The sequence below is a fragment of the Macrobrachium nipponense genome, chromosome 45 (assembly GCF_015104395.2).
Source record: "Macrobrachium nipponense isolate FS-2020 chromosome 45, ASM1510439v2, whole genome shotgun sequence".
NCBI classification, from domain to species: Eukaryota; Metazoa; Arthropoda; class Malacostraca; order Decapoda; family Palaemonidae; genus Macrobrachium; species Macrobrachium nipponense.
Window position 1 is genome coordinate 43865745 of NC_061105.1, and position 16911 is coordinate 43882655.

Consider the following 16911-nt stretch of genomic DNA (forward strand, 5'->3'; position numbering starts at 1 on the left):
GGATTGCTCCATATGTTTTCCCAGAGTCTCTTACTTGGTTCGGCTTCAGGAATTTCTGGGTGGTTGTCTTACCCCTCTTAGTTGGCTGTATATCTTTTCTGGTTGGTTCCGAATAGTTTGTTCTGTTGGTATCCCTTATTCCTGTTCATGTACCGTTGGATCTTGTGTGGCTTTTGGCCTTAAGCCTCTGTTTTACATCTTCTATTGTGTTGTTTAGTCCCCTCTCTTGTACTTTGTATTTCTCGTTGAGTTCCTCCCTTGTTTTCTTGCTTCTTAGCCTTTTTTCTGCCATCTCTTTCAGTTTACTCAAGTCAGATCTCATCACCATGATTTGCTTTTCCAGGCGCCTTTTCCAAGGAGGTTGCTGTTTTGGTTTCTTTTGGGTTGGTTGTGACGGTGGTGTTGGTGTTCGAATCCATCAGTTCTGCTACTAATCTTGCTCCTGCATATGTCAAGTTATTTGTTTCTGTGATACTGGTGGTGTGTATTAGGCCCATTATTTCATTGACCTCACTAGTTTTCTCCCTTTTTAATTTCGTTGTTGTAGGCTTTCATGGAGGGGATCTTTGTTCTCTCTGTATCTGGGTCCATCCATTGTCTAATCTTTTCTACCCATTCCGTCCTCTCTGTTACTTCGTCGGTGTTTCTTCGTGTGTCGTTTGTTTGATACCTCATCCTCCCTGTCGTCTTCTGTGGCATCGTCTCTCAGTTCGTCTTCGTGTAATTCGTTGTCGTGTGACATTTCCCTTTCCAGTTCTTCTCTTTCTGTTGGGGAGAGCCAGTTCTTTTTCTTTATGTTCCTTACTTGGTCTGCCAGCCTCTGCTCTGTTTGGGGGGTGTTATTCCTCTCATTCCAGATGTTGACCAATCTTCTTCTATATCCTCTCTCCGTCGGGTTGCTTCTGATGTAGCATCTCCATATTTCCTTATTTTCTTCTCTTGTCCATTTCTTCCTTTTTGCCTCTGTAGCTCCAATCTCAGGCTGTTGATTACTGTCGTTGTGGTGATCAGTTGCTGGATGACGACCTCCAAGTACCTGACCGTCTTCCCCTACAATTGGGTTGAATACCTGGTTGCCGGACGAAGCTCCTCTGTTGCCAGAGGTTCCATTTACGTCGTTGTCGTTTATTCCTTCATTTCTTTCCATCATTGCTGAGTTTTGCTATTTAACCCATTATTATTATTATTATTATTATTATTATTATTATTATTATTATTATATTATTATTATATCAATTCTTTTATTTTATTATATTGTTGTTATTGTTGCTGTTGTTGTTGTTATATTGACTGAAAATAATAATAATAATAATAATAATAATAATAATAATAATAATAATAATAATAATAATAATAATAATAATAAAATAATAAAATGTAAAATACGGGAGTATGGAGATGCTACAGTGTTCCCAGAAAATCGAGATCCCCAATAAACTTACTTGAAGGAAAAAGTGGACGAAACCGAGTTAATTATCCAAGAGTCTCATTCAACCCCTCCCCACTTGATGACTTTTGCAGAGGAATAGTTTCGCAGGGTTGGTTGTTAAAGGTGTTGCTGTTAGATCATCTCTCTCTCTCTCTCTCTCTCTCTCTCTCTCTCTCTCTGTCACATACACACACTACAAATGAATTACAGGAAAGACAATTTCAAATCCGTGAGGCATGATCGATTTGGTCTTGGCCTGCCACTTCGGTAGCCGCGGGTTTGATTCTCGGGCGTTCCACTGAGGGGTCAGAGATGTGTATTTCTGGTGATAGAAGTTCATTCTCGACGCGGTTCGGATGTCAAGTAAAGCCGTTGATCCCTTTGCTGAATAACCACTGGTTCCATGCAACGTAAAATCACCATATAAACAATACAAACAAAGCAAAGAATCTAGGAAGTTTAAGGCCCACTGGGCAAACAATTGATAGTATTCGAAAAGGCTTCCTGACGCCCATGATTGACAAGTAGGAAACTGAGGATTTAGTTTTCTCTGGTTAGGGCCGGAGAATACTAAATGTATTACAGAGAGAGAGAGAGAGAGAGAGAGAGATTTCGTACATGTGAAGGATAACCTGTGCAATAAATAAAGCCATGTGTAGGATGAAGAGGAGAAATCATTCATCATTTTTAAGACCTAGACCATAACATTTCGAATATGGATAGGGCCCTAAGACTGCCACTAATTATAATAATAATAATAATAATAGACGTACGCACGTCTATTGTGTATTTGAAGTATCTATGAATTTTTACCACATCACCGTGATTCATATACATGCAGTAAACTACAAATGTCCTTTAATATCCAGTTCACTTTACCTCGGAATTAATATATTTTCATACATGTTAACCGAAGGGGAATTTTTTTAGTTAATAATTTCGTCCTCTCCTGGATTCGAACCAGCGCACAGAGGAGAAATCAGGAATTCAGTTATATATTACTGACTCGACAAACAAGTGAGGTATAAGTTGATAGCAACTTATACCTCACTTGTTAGCAGAGTCGATAACTTCACTGAAGTCTTGAAATATATATATATATGTTCAGTCGCCAGACATTTAGTGGATACACCATAAGAATCGATGTGTCTTGCTTCCCCTCCAAATGCACATCATTAATTTTCATCACTGATAGGGCAAATAATGATGATGATGGTACATTAGCGTAATTTTTGGAGCAATTATGCCTGAATCCCTCAGATTTACTGGATACGCTTGAAGTAAGATTTTAATATATTTAATTTGATGGCATGATGACCTGAATAATAAATTTCAGTATTATTTTGCGTAAGATTAGTAAATAGTTATAATTATTTTACATAGCTTTTCGACGGGGATCGTAATCTGCAGCTTTTATCTGGAGCAACTAGAGGAAAAAAACCCATAAGCTGGATAAACATTCCAAAGACTGTGAATAAAGGGAAAAAAACCTTCCTGAATTATATTGACACAGTTGTTAAAAAATTTCATTATATATATATATATTATATATATATATATATATATATATATATATATATATATAATATATATATATATATATATATATATATATGGGATTTCCATTAATATAAAAAACACAGAGAGGGAGTTTTATGGTGCAGGAAAGCCATACATACTGAGTATCTGTAACTGTCTCATTTTGCTTACAATACAGAGTTAAGAGTATAAAGAATTCCACGAAAAATGTAGTATTGGTCGTTGTAGATTTTCGATAGAAAAACATTCTAAGATTTATTAGTGTGTGGAACTATGACCTAAATCCGTGTTAATTTAGACCATATCATTATTAGGACTCATGTAACCGAAAATGAGCTTTTTCTATCAAGGTAATTTCAGGAAGCAAGTTGGTTATATAACTCCATATCATTTACGAAAATAAAGACTTATTAAATTAAATCACGAGCAAGCAAAATTAATTGCAGTTTTTTTCTAGATTTCTCATTGCATCTGTGTAAACTCTGATAGATTAAAAAAGAGATGAAATTAGAAACTGAAGAGATATTACAAAAATATTTTTTCTTCCTTGTATGATATCTTCAAATGGTAGATTTTATAATTTATATAGCCTACATATGTATTAAAAACCCTCTTTAATATAAAGGTTCTAATGAATGGTAAATTTTTTTTATCACGTACGCTATTTGAATTTTGCTGATGGGGCTGACCCATGATTCCATCGCCATTAACTTCCTATTCCAAACCAGTTTCAGTAACCTGTCACAAAATAACATAGTTGTGAGAAACAGAGGAGACTGGAGAGATCCCCACATCAAGGATATGCTGTTAGAATTTTATTTTTATTTGTGAATAAACATACGTTTTAAAGTGTTATCGTTTGTAGAGATAAGTATTGAATTCGTTCATTTGAAGCTCTCGTAGGGAGGAACCAATTATAATCCCTTTTTTTTTTTAATTTGGAAGCCTTTATACAAAAAATGTGGAGATTTTATGTGCGACTCATACTGCAGGTAGTAGTGGCAATAATGAACATGGCATTATGAAAGCAATTTCCCCCAAACATGGTGCCAGTATTGGCCCACCCAACCTCGTCAACAGAGACAGATTAGATTAAATGAATATGTTCCGACTCTCTCAGCCGGAAGGAAAACGTGAAATGGATTTTTGCAGAATCTGTTCAAAGGCTGTTTTGAGAGAGTAAACAATTAACATATAACGATGTAGATGTGTAGTCATGATGATTAAAAGCCTAAAATATTTCTGTGGCCCCTGCGGTGGCCTCAAAGGAAAATAAATAGTAAATTGATCTTGTCCAAATAAGGTGTATTTGTCCGGATATCAGTTAAAGCCGGATTCATGTTCGGTAGAGTTTCTATTCCGGAGATGATTTTTGATAATGACATTTTGAGTCATTAGCAGTGGATTTTTATCGATGCGGATTTTGAGTAGACTTATATAGATTTAGAGTAATCCTTTGTCTATTATGGCCCTAACTGTGTTGCGGATATCAACAATTACATTATTATTATTATTATTATTATTATTATTAAATGCAATATTTATTCTAATTTTTCAGCATCCACAAATGTTTCTTTAATTTCAGTATTGCCAATTTGAATAAAGTCACACTAATGCCTAGGCTAAAGGAGATAGACTCTAAGACACACGTGGTGGCACACATGCACACACACACACACACATGGGGAAACTCGGTATTAATACAAAATAGTTCTGAGAGATAATTGTATTTCATGGCCTTGCCTCACCGTCGATCAAGGGATTAGGTTCTTTTGTCTACAGCAGAACGATTGTTAGTTAGGTGGCTATCAGCACTTCTTTTGATGCATTTTATTTTGTAGTTATTTTCACTGTGAACTGGTTTCCTTAAGTTGTTCACTTTTGAGGTGGATGACGATTGCTTGATGAGAACTTGAGATTATGACAGCTCATATTCCCATTTATGAATTACTGGTGAGTCCGGTCATTTGTTGGTCTGGAAGACTTATTAACTGATTTTATCTCTGGCTTTCAATCAGTACCTTCACGATGCTCTTTTGCAATTTTGCATCCGTCAGCACCCACCTCTTTTGGATAATGTCTCTTACGGACTACTCTTCTCCTCTTTTTTTGGTTTCCATTGTTGTAATACTGTTCGTAAATTAGGTCTGTTTTGTATTAATCTGCTGCTTCATCTGCAACTTTCTTTCTACATTTTATAATCCCTTCTCAGTGACACTGTCATCAAAGCCGTTGTAAGAAAGAGCTAAATCTCATGGTACAGCTCAAGGGGTGCATCTCCCCAGGTGGCACTGGGGGAGTCACTACCACGAGGAAGGTAGCATTGCCACTCCTGAAACGATCGCAATGTTCATCTCATATTTATGACATTTGTAAGGACGAGATTTTCGTTTCGTGAGATATCCGACCGAGGGAATATGGAGAGAGTTCCGTTCTGGCCGAGAATAAGGGAAGCGATTGTGAACCTTTTCACAGTATCTCGTTGAGCCTGAGCCAAAGTGCATATTATCATTATATTAGCCATTTTTCACCTAGCATGTATGTATTTATAACTATCTATCGATCTGCTTATCTATCGGTACGACTTCTGAAACAAACGGAAGCCATTTCCATAAGAGTAGACACAAAGTCCATCTCTGTACGGAAACTTGACACAAGAAGACGGAGGCATAACATGACCAGAGTTGCGCAACCATAAATTTTAGATTAGAAAACAATTTGGTAGGGGGTTGTTGGAGGGGGGGGAGACTTACGTTAAGTCTAATTAGCAGCTAAAGTTTAAGGAAGCCTTTGATTAAACTGTGACGTGGCCCTAGGAGACTCAACCTTGTTTGGCGAGAAGTTTTTTGTCATGGAAAGAAAGTTGTAATTATAACACCATTATACTCATTGGGTGGGCTGACCCAAATATTGCTTAACATTTCAGTGAGTTTCTGGTAAAACCGACTCCAGCCAGAGTTTTTACTGTATGATTTTACTCGATTTTATGTTCTCAGTCAAAAAATTATGGATAGCCTGATTAGGATTAATTTTATGTACCGCCTCGAAATAGGTTCTGCGGAGGACTGAATCATCAATACTCATTTTGAAGGAAATTAAGATCTATTTGATGTGAAAGAGATAGAGAGAGAGAGAGAGAGAGCTTACTGTTTTTTTCAGTTTTTTTATTGATGATTTAGTCATCAAAATACGTTACAAAGTCAACTTTACCTTTGAGTCCATATTATGAAAATATTGAAGTATGAATTAAGTCTAGTGAAATAACAGAAATTAAATAATCTAAAGAAGGAACTGCTCCAAACTTTAGGCTGAGTGTGTGAACCACATAACGTTTTTAAAACAAAACGTAAAAATATTTACACATTTACCTCATACTTTATACATCCCTTACTCTCTCTTTCCTTTCCATCCTTCCCTGACCAAAAGGACCTCCTCTCGACTTGGGAAGACACGAAAAAATAATTTTGTTTTCATTAAGAGTTAAGAAGTATAACTTTGGTCGTTCAACCAATTTTGTTTTGTCCAAAGTTGAAAGATGGCGATTCCTTCTAAGAGGACGGAGGAGGTTTCTGCAACAAAAGCTCGTTATTTTGCCTGCCTTTCCCAATACAAACGTCTTTGAGTCAAGTGAAGGCAAATGCCAAGAACGAAAGGTGAAACAAAGGCTTAGCAACCACTTCGTTGCTTCCTCGTTGGACGGTTGGGTTGCCTGCTTGCCTAATGATTTGGTAGCGAGAGTTCGCGCCCCGCTCTGCCACCGTGGAATCAAGAGGAATTTATTTCTGGTGATTAGAAATGAATTTCGCGATATCATGTGGTTCGGATCCCGCAATAAGCTGTAGGTCCCGTTGCTAAGTAACCATTTGGTTCCTAGCCACGTCAAAATATCTAATCCTTCGGGCCAGCCCTAGGAGAGGCTGTCAATCAGCTCAGTGGTCTGGTTAAACTAAGATACACTTCGTGCCATTTGCCCGTATCTATGCATTCATTAGGTTCTATATCATAGCGAATCAGTTATACATATGGTTGTATATGTGCATATATACTCATACATACTTATAAACACATACTTATACACGCGCTGTATTTCGTTGGAACAGTTTTACGCATCTCATTGGACAGACGAAGGAAGCTCCGACTTCATTAGGCCCCATTCCCATCGCTCATTTCGGGCAACTTTTGACACCCCTCCCCCCCGGGCCTCATTAGGGTAGATAAAAACGCCGCTGTTGGTCCAATTGGTCCCCTCCATCCTTGCGATGATAAATGCTACAGTTTTAATTAAGTGTATATTATTATGTCCTCGATTTTTCCATAATTTGTAGGGCTCCCCGAACTCATTCTCCCGAAAAAGAAGGTACGCATATTTAGTGAAATGCGTCAGCAATAAAGTTCAGGTTTGAAAATAACGTTCTTGGAATGCCCCCACCCCCCCCCCCCCCCCCCATCCCCCCATGAGGCAGCCGCGTACCCCACGTGGTGTGCTTAATCGAGAAATGAGTGAAGGGTGTTTACAGCGTCGCTTCAGCCTTCACTGCTTCCATTTTTAGCTATTCTTCTTAAGCCTATTTCTGCCTCCTTTCTTCAGTCCTGCTCTCCAACCTCTCTAACAGTTATTCTTAGTGCAACTGTGTGGTTTTCCTCAAGTTCCACCTCTAGATCCCTCATGTACTTTACTCTCTGGATCTCTTTATCTTGCTGTCCAACCACTCTAACTCCCTTTTTTTCACTGTCAGGAAATGCTGAATGGCCGAAATTGGCCCCCAGCACTTGGCCCCGTAGAGGGCATCACTTAAGGTTCTTTGCAGCGTCATTTCGGCCCCTAGCTACAACTCCTTTCATTCCTTTTACTCTACCTCTGTTCATATTCTCTTTCTTCCATCTTACTTTCCACCCTCTCCCGACAATTGTTTCATAGTGCAACTGCTTTGAGGTTTTCCTCCTGTTACACCTTTCAAACCTTTTCACTGCCAATTTCCGTTTCAGCGCTGAATGGCCTTAGTTGCCCCAGTATTTGGTCTTATGCCTAAAACCTATAAATCAAGTCCCAGTGCTTGGCTTGGCAGCCTGAATCACATATAACCAATTAGTCATTGGTATGATGGCTATATTTCTCCGATTTATGGATGATAAACTGAATGTCGGGAATTTGTTACCTTCGGTGTACTAATGTAGCGGACACAAACTCTTTTTTTCTAAAAACAACTCTTCGAGAAACAGTTCATTTTAACATGAAGATGAAGAGGCCGAAGCCTCGTGGATAGATGTATTCTCTTCCGAGATGAAGCATAATCCCCAAACTTTGTTCGCTGTCGAACTATGAAACTAATAAGAGTTCGCATAACTTCCCTTTCTTGCACCACCCGGAAGCCCCCTAATGAACAGGTTGATGTGATCTGTGGGTCTGCATAAGTTGCATCGCTTTGTAGGTTGATTCCTGCTTAAGAAAATACAAAAAAGTTTCTACAGATTACCAAGTTTGTTCATTCACCTTTCACATTAGGCCTCTCTGAGGTAGTGGTATAGTATATGTGTTTGTCTGGGTATCTTATACTCATTTCAATCAAAAAGGAACACGGTATATATCTCTCTCCATTATTCAAGAATATGCTTGCAAGCAGTATTCCCGTAAGAAAAAAAAGAATAAACCTGCCTATTTATTAGTCAAATTATGCTTGCAAGCAGTATTCACTTTCAGGAAACGTTAAGGAAGAAATTATCTTAATTACTCTTTATACCGCGACGGAAACGAGAAGACGCTCGGGAAAATTGCAAGCAACAGCTCCAGTCTCTTCGCTCAGGAAGACGAAGAACAAAAGACGACGAACAGAAAGGAATAGAACAAAGAAACTCCCACTTACGATTCTAACGATGTTGTTTGTCGTCCACAGGACAAAGACTAATAATAACCAGACACGGAAAGCAAGAATTTCATGGCCTAACTTTTTCTTTGTCTTTTGTGGCAACGACTTTTCGCGTCAATAAAGACTCTCTCTCTCTCTCTCTCTCTCTCTCTCTCATTTAGGAATGTACAGGTTTTGTTCTTAGCAACCTCAAAAACACACTGTCGTCTGTTTTGTCTCAAGACTCGAAATTACTTTAGCTAATGAAGTGAATTTTATTTATTATGTGTAGTTCACTACTTTTATTTCCTTAGTATGATAATCTTATTAATTCGTGGACTTTCTTTCCTTATTACAGCTTCCTGGAATAAAATGGGTGTTTTTCATGTATTCCTTAAGAAATTATTCTAATTATTATTTACTATTATCATTATTTTATTGTTAGTTTTTCAAATTTCACTGACCATGTAAGACTGAAATGATTTCCCATCCAATTAAATCAGTAATATAAATTTTTTCTAGATTTTTATCGTTCTTTTTTTGTACAGACACTTGTTCTGTTTCTTAAATTATTTTGATTACTAACTTACTTCAATAATCTCTCTCTTTCTCTCTCTCTCATGTTTTTTATAGTAACATAAATGATGATTATCTCTCTCTTTCCCTGTTATGTCTTTCTTTTTTAAATAACGTTCTTAATGAGTCAATCTACGGTAATAAGAATGATGCATTTCCAAATATTCAGAAAAGGCGTATTGCGTTCTCTCTCTCTCATGTTTTTCTAGTAACATAATTGATGATTATCTCTCTTTTTCCATTATGTTCTTCTAATAACGTTCATAATGATTCTCTCTCTCTCTCAGCTTTTTCTATCCATAAGGATAAAAATTTTCATCTTTTCTATATCTCTTTATTATCTTTATAAATTCTTTTTTCCTAATATCATAAATGACTCTCTCTCTCTTTCTTTATCTGGGTATTTAGGCGGCTTTGACGCAGTGGCAAACATTAATGCTCGAATGCTCACTTACGTACACACACACACACAGAGTCTCAAAATACAGCAATAAATATGAGGGAAAGTTGTCTTAACTCATATCAAGTTTTATCAAGAACTGGCGTTTTCATTAATGCACATATGCATCAGTAATGTATACTTGCATACATTATTCGATAGTTTCTATGTATACTGGACCGACCCATTTCCGAGCATGAATGAAAACTCATCTCTTCCTCTCTTGGCCATGAAATGAGAATATTTGCTTTCGAGGAGAAAGTTGCGGTCATTTGCTGCTTTAAGAGGAAGCGGCGGTTCCTGCACCCGTTATGCAAATGAGGAATGGACTGTCAGAGAAGATCTGAGGCCTTTTGGGAATATCTGGATATTTTGCTTCTTTCTGTTTGATGGGATTGATAGTGATAGTGGCGCAATAATACTGGTCGTAATGTTGAGGACGTTGAAAATGATAATGATGATATATTATTGGTATTATTGTTATCAGTGTTATTGAAGACTTTATTCATAATTATTTGGTGTGATCAGTTAATGAAAGTCTTAGTGTATATATAATATATATATAGATTATATATATATATATATATATATATAATATAAAGATATATATATTGTATATATATATATATATATAATATATATACATATATATATATATATATATATATATAGATATATAAGTATTATATAATATATATATATATATATATATATATATATATATATATATATATATATATATTCATATATATTCACAAATAAATACGTGTTTCAACAATAAGTGTGCAGCTTCTTCTGTCTACGGTCCCAAATGATTCTCTGTATAAGGCTCAATACCTATTTAAGGGATTTCTTCTGTTACTTGCATAAGCACCAATTTAGGTCAAACATTAATTTGTCACTCATGCAAATGTCTGATGAGAGGCGTTTGGGTTCGAAAAAACCCGAAGATAAGTGGCGGAGACTCAAGGCACCTATTAAATGAAAATGGTATTTTTAAAGGATAGCAGGATAACATCTGCCTTTGGGATGAGAATAACAATGCAGCTTAGTTTTAGCGTTACTGGAAAATATGAGATCTAGTTAAGAGCGATGTATTGTGGAGTACGAAAAATTCCGAAAATACGGAACCTTCGACAGTGGCTGAATTTACCTGACCTCTGGAATTGGATGAGCATTAAAGAAACGACTGCAGTTTATCTCAAGTTTAACCAGCCTCTTCAGTTACTATTGACAGGTTGACAAAAATGCTAAGGGTAGACTTACCATCGAAACAATCGGCAATAATGAAAACAGTTTTTATTAGTTTTATCATTACTGGTATTTGATTAAAAGCGCAATGAAACGTGTTATTTATGAAAAAAATCTCATTTATTCCCTAACATATATGTATGGTTTCATTCATAATTATTCAGATCTTCCGATGACATGTCATTAACCAGCCCCGGAAAGTAATTAAATTTGATAATGATGATAGTATGATTAGCTTCAGCTATACTACTACTACTACTACTACTACTATAAATAATAATAATAATAATAATAATAATAATAATAATAACAACTATCCTTATCACATCAAAAGTCACAGACTCGAATCTTGACAAAGGCAGACGAATACATCATATATAATTCCCTTGGTGAAAAAAAACTGGTTCACGTGAATGAATTTCTCATATGAACATTATTTGACAACCTCAACATTCCAAGCGAGACCACATGTAAAAACATATTTCTAAACAGTGTCCATATTTTAAGAAAGTAAAATTACGTACTTGATCTGTGTATGAAAATAACCACTTCAAATAATTATTTCTTCGACTCCATCAGAGTTCTTACAATATCTGTTACATACTGTTTAAGAAATGGAGGAAATGATAAACTTCCGTCAGTTCAAGCATACCAAAATCTCAGATAGTGGGGCTAACAGGAGATGAATGACATAGGCCTAACAAAAGTCTCAAATAGTGCGGCTAACACGAGTTTTATTTCACAGGCCTACCTTGTACTATTGAATTCAGGGCCCAATGAAACTGTTAATCGTTTCTGTCTGGTAGGCCTAAAAGCTTCACCAGGGGAATCAGTTTCCTTTCCATCGTGTTTATATTTTATGGGTCTAACTGTAGACAGAGACAAAAGAAAGGGAGATCTTCGACAAAATGTGACTCTTCTATAATTCATTTAATTATCCTCCCATAAAATTAGGCCTATGAAGGTGATGGGCAGTTATAGATCCATTTGGTGGGGGGGTGGGGACGGTCAAGGGAAAACTGAGAGAGAGAGGTAGAAAGATGCTTATGAATTAGAAATAATAGAGAGAGAGAGAGTCACACGGATGATATTACTAGACGGCTGGAATAATGGCAGCTCATTTTAATATTAAGAGAAAAATGACGTTTGAAACACCAAATTGAGTATATTAGCGTTATCTATGTCCTTTTAAACTAGATGATGCTCGTGACCTCTGCATTACGATCTATTCTACACCAAAGTTCCAGATCAGTCGTTTGATTCTGCAAAGAATTGATTTGCCAGCAATGTTGCTCAATGAGAGTTTTCTTCGAAAGTGACGAGAAGTTAATGAAAACGAGACGCTATTTCAGGGGAAACAAAACAAATTGAACATTGCTTCTTACCGTTTCTGAGGTGTATTCGTGTAAAGGTTGGTTCTCAGAGGCATGCACGATGGAAAATCGAAACGAGTATGGTTTCAGTCACTATCGTTTTTGTTTGTTTCAGTCAATATCAACAGCCTATTTTAAAGCCACCCGCCAGAATGGTGTCTTGTGGACCGACACTCCACAAACGTAATGTCAAATGTAGTTATCTCGTTTTAGGTTATATACTATCACATAAAAAAATATCCGAGAGTAGGTTAATGTTCTTTTTATTTTGTATATATTTAGTATATTATAATTATTTCATTACTATTGGTAAATTATTTTTGGTGCAGGACTAAATTGTAAGACGTAAATAACATTCATTTGATCATGCTGGTGCTGGTGCTCTCCTAAGTTGTAGGCGCGATGCCGTCGGTGAAAACGTTGCGGTGCCAGTTTGGACATATTTCTGTGGTCAGGTTGCAACTCTTCAATCTCTCATTAACGATATAATGACATGTGGAGGAAAAGAAACTATTAGTATGAAAAAGGAGACAAAAAAAGCCTCTTCTGAGAATATACCTGGTTACCCATAGTGAGAAAACCATCCACCAAAGAGCATAGGCCTAGTGGTTACTCAGAAGTTGGTGTTCCTAAAATCGGTGGTAAGTGTGGTTCATTTGTCATTATATATATTTTTATCGTTTTTTGTCGTTTTCATTGTTATTAATCGGTTGTGTGACTTTCGGGCGTGGCCAGTATTATGTACCGCTGGCTTAGCCTACTCAACAAGGCAGCCATGTTTACTAATGTCCACTTCGATCTAGGCTGCAGACTTGCACTGCAAGTACAGGACAAAAGGTGCTAACAAACACCAGATTATTCCTATCATGAAATCATTATATGGAGACTTGTGAAAGGTTTTATATTGGAATCACTTTATCCATTACAGATCCAGCAGGGGATCGCATTTCGTTATAGTACTGAACAACGCGTACTAAAAGGACCGTCCCGTGCCTTCCTCTCTACCAAGGCATATCTGGGTAAATCGTTACTTGAAATGTAAGCCATGATACCGTACAGGCCCGTACCTATTTTTTTTATGGAAGGGGGTGGGGAGGATAGGCCCTTTTTCCCGAAACTGGACCTTATCTTCTATAAATGTCATTGCATATATGTATAGGTATATACAAGATGAAATACTTGAAAATGTTATTTTAGTTCTGTTAAGAAGAAAAATTGGGTATGCGATCCATGCCCTTCTACCCGATGAGATGTTATTCAAAGTACTGGCTTTGGTTGACAGAATCTTACTTAAAATGTTGAAAGTTTGCACTGAAATTCAAGAATATTTCTTCAGTTTTATTGATTTATTCATTTTTTATTTTAACGATAACTTGCATATTACTTTATTTGTTGTTATGTTATATACTTTGACTTACCAAAAAAAAAAAAAAAAAAAAACAATAACTATTTATTACTTTGTATGTACAGTTTCATGAAGAGGATAATCATAGAAAATATGGACTTCCAGAAATTTGGTACGGGCCTGCCGTAACTTATATTGGAATCCATTATCGAAGATGCTATGTAGATAGTAGTGTAAAAAATAATGAAGATACGATAGGAGTGTGATATAAGTAAAGATTAAAAGAAAAATAGTAAAGAACTGCAGGGAAGGTCCACGGTACGTCACTTGTTTCTACAAAGTATACATGAGCCGTTTACCACGGATTGTTATTTGCCGTAAAAGCTTTCTATAACTCCATTTCACTCTGTCGGTTTGTATATTAAATAATCGAAATATTAGAAATTGAGACTGGTTATGTGAGGTGAATATTAATGGCTGACAGTTATTCTACTTCCTGTGAATTCTCCGGAGGAATTCCATTTTGATTTCTTCGTTAGTTTTGCGTTTTCTGGAAGTACATGGCGATCATTGGTCCTTTATTCAGGGGCAACGGAGGCTGTGAGAAAAACCCAGATCTATAAAGTGAAGGAGAAAAATGCGTGGGTCACAGTAACTGTGTTGTCTGATCTTCACAGTTGAATGAGGTATGTGCTGGTTGACTGGGTGTTACGACAACTATGTATATTCCTAATTTTCACGATGTTTTTCACTTGATAATCCATACATTAAAGTTTACTCCTAAGTAACGTCTCCGTTCAATGCCATCTCCTAAGAAAACCAGCGCATAGGCCTAATCAGTGCCACTGACTTTGTGCCATAACGAAGCTCTCACTGCTTTCTATGAACATAGGCCTAGTGATAGCCATCACAGACCTAATCTCGGTCCCCATCATTCCCAGTTACTTTGGGTCTTTGTGAAATGGGAAGTAATCCATAGTAGGCTTCGATCAATTAAGAAGCCTTAGGTTTAGGCCTACGGTTTAACCCCCTTTGGTCAAGGGCATTTGCACAGAAGGATTTCGTTTAAGAATATCGAGACATAAATGCCATGTCTCATTTGACAGTTTTTCAGTTTAACTCATTTAAAAAAAAAGTGGAATGAAGTACTTTAACAAATAAGGAATCAATATTTATTTTATTTTATTAATAGGGACTGTATTGACATTTGTTATTGGAAGTTTTAGCTTTTTTTTATTGTTTTTCCTCGAGTAATTCTTCCCCATTTCCTCATTTTATTTTCAGAGGGAACTAGCAAGATATTCCTGATAAAAAGAGAACGATAAAAGGCAGCCTTATGAGAGGTGAGTTGAGTCCGTATTCTGTAAAACATTCCAGTTATAGCAGATTCACATCAACCGTGCATTTGATGTGTAGGCCAGTCCTTACGACGCTCCTGATTGGCTGTTGATGAGCCAATCATAAGACTGGAAACTCTCAGCCTCTCTCGAGAGTTCACATGGGTAGGATCTATGTTCCACCTCTCCTGAGGGATACCTCTTTCAAAAGTACCACTCAGGAGAGGTGGAATATACATCCTGCCTATGTGAACTCTCTCGAGAGATTAAGAGTTTCCACCCCTGTGATTGCCTTATCAACAGCAAATCAGGAGCGTCATAAGGGACTGGCCTAGACATCAAATGCACGGTTGATGTGAATCTGCTATTGTACACGAGGTGCCCTTTCATTTGAAGCTGAGATCATTTCTGCGGATATTTTACCATAACCTGCTGTTTTTCATCTCTTTTGTTTCGTCATTATTGAATCTACTAAGAAAAATAGTGATGTCATTCATGTGCACAGTTGATCAGATTATCCCATCATCTCTTGTTATTTGTGAAAACACCAATAGTTATCATTATTATTATCATTGTTGCATATGCCACTTACACGATTTGTATTGAAGCGTGAACTGCTAGTAATTCTAATTAGGGGGGTAGTGCCGTCAGTGGACCTCATGCGGTGCACTGTAGGCATTACTTAAGGTTCTTTGCAGCGTTCCTTCGCCCCCTAGCTGCAACCACTTTCGTTCCTGTTACTGTACCTCCTTTCATATTCTCTTCCTTCATCTTACTTTCCATCCTCTCCTAACAATCGATTCATAATGCAACTGCGAGGTTTTCTTCCTGCAACACCTTTCAAACCTTTTACTCTCAATTTCCATTTGAGCGCTGAATGACCTCATAGGTCCCAGTGCTTGGCCTTTGTCCTAAGATCTTTATTCAACTCTTTATTCCACAGTGAAACTAACATCTGATTTGTTATACTTTTATCTGAAGAGTTGGATGCTGTACTAGTGAGCATAACTTGCCCAAAAAGGGAAGAGAGAGGAAGAGTTACGTGATGGCAGGGAAGAAAATACTTGGTCATTTAATTTCCCGTAAGGGTATGTGGATGGTAACGAGGGTATGGTAACGTGGTTCAAGGTAATGGGCTCGCAACCTCATCCCAGAAGGAAATTATGTGGGAAAAAATGCATGCTTTTATAAATTTTATATATATATATATATATATATATATATATATATATATATATATATATATATATATATATATATATATAAGTCATATCACATTACCGTGTCATATACATACATCGAACTAGAAATGTCCCTTAATATCTAATTCACTTTACCTCGGAATTAATAATATTTTCAACATATGCTTAAAAAAACCGAAGGGGAATTTTTATTAGGCGATAATAGATTGTCGGCGCCCAGGCACGAACCCAGGATACCATACAAATCCAGGAACGTCAGTGAAGCTTTTACCCACTTCACTGGCGTTCCTGGATTTGTATGGTGTCCTGGTTCGCGCCTGGGCGCCGACAATTCTATCATCGCCTAATAAAATTCCCTTCGGTTAAGCATATGTGCAAATATATTCCGAGGTAAGTGAATTAGATATTAAGGGACATTTGTAGCTCGATGTATTTATATATAAAATATATATATATATATATATATATATATATGTGTGTGGGGTGTGTGGTGTGTGTGTATATATATATATATAATATATCTATATATATATATATATATATATATATATATAATATATATATATATATATATATA

At 36.6% G+C, this 16911-nt stretch overlaps 1 long non-coding RNA gene across 1 annotated transcript in view; it reads left to right on the plus strand.

The window, feature by feature from the left end:
• Positions 1–12840: 12840 nt before the first annotated feature.
• LOC135214147 (uncharacterized) overlaps positions 12841–16911 on the plus strand; it is a 21599-nt gene continuing 17528 nt past the window's right edge. The window contains exons 1-2 of the long non-coding RNA XR_010314295.1: positions 12841–13091; positions 15080–15138. This is a non-coding gene — a long non-coding RNA (uncharacterized LOC135214147). The remainder of the gene's footprint in view (positions 13092–15079; positions 15139–16911) is intronic.